The sequence below is a fragment of the Magnolia sinica genome, chromosome 9 (genome assembly GCF_029962835.1).
Source record: "Magnolia sinica isolate HGM2019 chromosome 9, MsV1, whole genome shotgun sequence".
NCBI classification, from domain to species: Eukaryota; Viridiplantae; Streptophyta; class Magnoliopsida; order Magnoliales; family Magnoliaceae; genus Magnolia; species Magnolia sinica.
In genome coordinates this window covers 14,994,503-15,000,521 of record NC_080581.1, presented here as the reverse complement: position 1 = coordinate 15,000,521, position 6,019 = coordinate 14,994,503, and positions in this window count along the sequence as shown.

Here is a 6,019-nt window from a genome sequence, read left to right as displayed (position 1 = left end):
ATCAATGGCTGGTTTGGATAACACCAAATAAGTTACTTTTTCTACTTACAACAGTAGATAAGTAAGTTTGATATATAATCAATTATAAGTAGCATTTTTGTATGAAGTTACTTAATCACTTCACTTTAATAAGTAAAAATCAAGATAAGCTACTTAAGGTAGCTTATTTCAAGTAACTTACCATCCAAACACCTCCTAAGTAACTTCAACTAAAAAAGTTAGTTATAATTAATCTTAAACCAAACTTACTTATCTCAAATAAGTCACTTATCTATTGATGTAAGTAGAAAAAGTAACTTATTTGGCGGCCTTGATGGTAATTCTAATGGATAATAAAATAAGGACTAGTTTGGGACGTTGCATTAGAGTGGATTAGAAGGGATGGAATTAGATTTAATGTAATGAGAGGACCGTCAATGGTTGTCTGGGTATTCCAGTGGATTGGAAGAGCTTAGGATGATCTGGGTTTTCAGTTTGGATGGGTGATGGGATTTGACCCTCCTCTTGCCATAAACTCATGGGAGTGTTTGGAAATGCAAGAGTTTTTTAATAGTGGGCATCCTTAGCACAGTTACTTCTTGCGATGTGGTCCCCCATAGCCTTGGATCTATCTTTGTTTTGTCCAATTCTCTATACTAATAGGACCTTATGTATGGACGATGTAGATCGAAGTTAGACATCACGGTGGACCGCTTGTGAGGTTGCCTGTGGTCCCATCCTGTATCCCACGTTGCACCGAGGGTCGAGGGATGCGTGAAGTCTGAATGAAGAATTTCATAGATCCCTTGAGAGGTCAGTGCAGTTTATGAAGTGGAGTAACATCCAGCCATCCAAACAGACCATTGGATAGAAATCGGGATCAGATCCCACAATATACCATTCAATTCCGTCCAGACAAACACGCCCTGAAAGTAGAATGAAATGGTTTGGTAATGTAAAGCAGATATTACGAACTATGTTAGGTATGGTCTATCTCATAGATGCGCCAATCACCCTTAGATGTATGTAGGTATGGTCCATCTCATAGATGAGCCGATCACCCTTAAATGTATGGAGTGCTTGAGTTGTCTGCATGCGTATGCATGTGAGTCGCACACCATGATGAAAGGCTGCGAAGCTGATTGTGACGCATGTGTGGCATCCATTCCGTCCATCACTTGCGCAGCTTCATGTTAGTATATGATTCCAAAAATCAGGCACATCCAAAATTCAATCGAGCCACACCACAGAAAACAGTAGTGATGAGTGGCCACCATTGGAATCTTCTTGGGCCCAATGAGATGTTTATAAGCTATCCCGGCCCTTGATAAAGTGGGTACCGTGAGAATGAAGGGAAAACATAAATATTAACCGTCCAAAACATTAGTGGAAGTTTCAATGGTGGACGTCCGTCTCCACTTATTCCTGCTTTGTGGCCTTCTGAGTTTTGTATCTGTCTGATTTTTGGGCTCACGTCCTTATATGAGATGGCGTGACTGATCACCGCAGAAATTACAGTAGGGCCAAATAGCTCTTTGTCCTCGCGAGATGTACGGTGGAGTACGAAAAACAGTAATAGAGCAATCTCCTGTTAGACAATCCCATCCATCTGATCTGTGTTCACTAAAGCCACGGTGGAAAAAAAAATGCAGTTGGATAAACTGCATAAAAAATAATGGATAGGATTGTCTCATGGATTTTGTTTTAACAACGTAAGCCATCGGTCCTGTATGGGTGGACCAGATTGATAAATCCCCTGCTACGTGGCCTTTAGAGATGCTCTACTATATTACGGTTCTTGATGCTCTGCCGCTGCCGGATCTACGCCAGTTGACTGGTGACCCCTCCACCAGCTAGCTAACTGGTGGAAAAAGGTCTGTAGGCCCTCCATGATGCATGCGTTTTATCCGCGCCTTCCATCTATTTTTCCAGCTCATTTTACTTCATGAGCTTAAAAATGAGTAAGATCCAAACCTTCAGTGGACCACACCAAAGAAAACAATGGCGATTGAACACTTACCGTTGAAAATTTCTGGAGGGCCCACCGCAATGTCAATTTTCCATCCAACCTGTTGATAAAGTCACCTAACCCTTGATGAAGTGGAAACACCCCAAAGAAGTTTTCAACAGTAAGTGTTCAATTCCTACTATTTCCTATAGTGTGATCAATTGGAGATTTTTATCTTCTCATTTTTTGTGTCATTCAATAAAATGATTTTTAAAAATGTATGGATGGAGTGGATAAAACACACATATCATGGTGGGGCCCACAGAGCTTTTCAACCAACTAGCTGGGTGGTGTAGGGGTCATCAGCCAAACCGCATTCGTCTGGGGGTGTGCACGAACCGAGCTAGCTTAGTTAGCTCACTCGACTCAACTCGAAAAAGCTCGATTCGATTTATTTCGAAGCTGAGTTCGAGCCGAATTGAGATTATTTTTTGGGCTCAAAAATGAGTTCGAGCCAAGTTCAGCAGACCCCAACTCGAATCGAATTCAGCTCGAATCGAACTCAAATCCAACTTGAATTGAACTCAAATCGAATCAGTTTGGTGACTTAATTACTTTGCTATTGATGTTACTCATCAATTATTTGATAAAATGACTCAATGAAATGTGGCTGATGGCAACGAAGTTTTGACCGATCGCGAGCAAGGTATGTACATTAAATAAATACCTTCTCTCTCTCTCTCTCTCTCTCTCTCTCTCTCTTGGTTTTTTTGTTACTTAGAAGTTGTTTGATAAAACACATATAAAACCATTGCTTCTATTTGTAAAATAGTGGGTTTTTGAAGTTGCAGTTCTGGTGTTTGTGGAAATGCCTCAATAGCAAATTCGGCTCGATCTTGGCTCGAACTCAACCCGAGCTACCCGAGTTGTTGACCGAACCGAGCTGAGCTGGCCAGTCAGGACTGAGCCGAGCCGAGTTCCAGTTGAGGTCAGCCAGTGTTCGAGTCGAGTCAAGCTGAGGCCAACTCGACTCGGTTCGACTCAATGTACACCCCTAGTTCCGTCCTTGGATCATATGGCTAGTGTACCACACACCAGCTATATGGCTGACGTAAGTGGAGCGGATTGACTAGTGTACCTCATAGCAGCTACACCGGCTATATAATTGCTGTGTTGACGTCAATAGGTTCTATGGGTCTGATGATAAGGTATGTGTTATATCCAAACCACCCATCCCTTTGGCGAGCTCGTCTCAAGTCTTGAGACTAAAAATAAGACAGATTTAACTATCAATTGGACCACACCGAACAGTGCAGTGGAAGATCAATCGTCCACCATTGAAACCCTTTCTGGTGTCACGGACGTTTTGGATCAATTTGAAATTTGTTTTTCCTCTTCATTAGGGTCTTTGTAACCTCATGAACGGATTGGATGGAAAATAAACATTATGGTAGCCCTACTAGTTTTGGATGAATATGAAATTTGTTTTTCCTCTTCATTAAGGTCTTTGTGGCCTTTTGAACGGATTAGATGGAAAATAAACCTTACGAATTGTTTAACAGTGAAATCATTATCTCTGCTTCTACTTTTGGTGTGGTCCAGATGATCTTTGGATAAGATTCATTTATTGTATAATGCTCTAAAATGATCTCTAAAAATAGATGAACGGTGTAGATATAATAAATACATCACTTTGGGGCCATGTAACTTTGATCTTCCTTCAACCGTTTGTACAACTTGGAGACAGAGGAGGTACACTCGCCAATCTGCTTCGGGTATAAGTACGTGTCGAGCTCCGTGTCGTACCGGTTCAAATAGATCATTACATAGCCCCCAAGATGACGTATTTATTATATCCACACCGTTCATTTATTTTCAGAGATCATTTTCGAGCATGATCCAAAAAATGAATCATATAGAAAGCTCGAATGGATCACACCACAAATAGCAGCGTGATTATTATTTTTTCTGTTTTAGAGCCCACGATAACGTTTATTTTCCATCCAATCTGTTCATAAGTTCAAAAATACCTTGATGGATAGTAAAAACAAATATCATATTGATACAAAACTTCTATAACCACAAAAGGGTTTCAATGGCATACGTTCTATCTCCCACTTCTTTTTTCAGTGTGATCCATTTGATCTTTAGATCTTTCTTATTTTTCTCCTCAAGCCTTACGAAGAGATATCCAAGTGGATGGACGGTTTGGATATAATATATACTTCATGATGGGACCCACAGAACTTGCTGACGTCAATGCATCAGCTATATAGCTGGTGTGTGGCACCCCAGCCAATCCGCTTCTCCATTTCATCGCCACAGAGGGTTCCAAACATCGTGATTTCAGGCATTCAGAACACTGCTAAAGTACGCGGGGGGTGCGCAGAGATCAGGAGAAGGAGCAGCAGCAGCCATGGGAGGTGGAATGGAGGTGAACAAGAACAAGTACATAGAGGAATGGAACTCGGCGAGGGAGAATCTGGAGCACAACTTCCGATGGACCCGCCGCAATTTTGCACTCGTCGGCCTCTTCGGCATCGCCCTTCCCATTCTCATCTACAAAGGCATCGTCAAAGAATTCGTATTTCTCTTTAACCCTAACCCTAACTCTAATTTCTCTCTCTCTCTCTCTCTCTCTCTCTCTCTCTCTCTCTCTCTCTCTCTCTCTCTCTCTATTCTTATCTCTGACAGTTCATTCCTTCGATCTCATCGGATTCCATCCGTTTCCTGAAATCGGATGGTTGAAACTTGAGATCGATTCCCTATTTTCCCATTGGTCTGATCGCTTAGATTTGGTTGCTGAGAACTTGGATTTTGGATTGTTTGGAAGTTCCTTTCTCGATTAGTTCTATTTCTATTCTCAACGTTGTGGATTTTGCGAATTTTGAAAGCCTCAGTTCTGTTTCGATTTGTTGATGAAGATGGATAACGATTGAGAGGGATGGATTTTGTTTATTTATTTATTTTTATTTTTTTGAAAGGTGAAATTTTATTCAAAAGAAAGAAAACAAGAGACAGAAAAGATGGCAAAGCCAGAAAAAGAAAAGCTAACAGAAACTAGAGAAACCTAAAGCTAAAAAGACAACAACAACCAGTGCCATCATGGGGAAACCCAAACCCACCACAACAAAGACTCCCAAAGACATCTAAACCCCCAAGAAAAGGAAAACCCGAAGAGAGGCCCATGCCTCCGAAAAGACTAAGGGCCTGTTTGGATGCCTATAAGTTGGGTAAGTGGGAAGTGACTTACAGGAAAGTCACTTACAGGTGGTTTTTGGGGGAGAAAAATCACCTGTAAGTAACTTACAACCTATAAGTCACTTACAGGCAAATCTACCAAAAAACTGCAGGGGGATGGGGTGGGAAGTCACTTCCCTGTAAGTCACTTACAGGCTCAACGGTCAGATTTTTAAAAAGAGGGAAAGAGGGAGAAACGCACCAACCCACCAAATCTCTCTCCGTCTCTGCAATCTCTTGCTGCAGTTACTACCTTCCGTCTCTTCTCCTCCTAAAACGGTAGGGTTTCTACCCTTTTTTTCTCCTTTGAAAACGGGAGTGTTTTGACGGTACTCTATAAGGCACGCTGGCATCCAAACAGTCACTTATACGCACCTACACAGTCACTTATACGCACCTGCGTATTTTTTCACACGTGTCATGGGCCTCTAATCCGAATGGACCATGTGATGCAGCATCCCATGAAACCGTCAGGGACTGTGGCCTGTGGTTGGTGATCCTGTAGATCGTTTATTTGGTTGGTCTCACTGTGGCCTGTGGTTGGTGATCCTGTGATGTACTCGCAGTGTTGGTGAATCTCTTAGATTGCATAGTTAGAATGCAAGTAATTTAACGATCTACATCAGTGTTGGTGAATCTCTTAGATCCTGAGCATCAAACTCCTCATTAGAGAATGAGAAAAACTTTGATGATAGAGTGGGATTGATGATGCGCTGGCCCTTGGAAATTACATCATATTGCACAGTTGGAATGCAAGTAATAATTATTAGATTTTCTATTAATGTTTTTAAGTTTATTCTCAATGCTTAAATTGAGTTATTACTCCATATTATAGATTTTTTGAATTCGTGG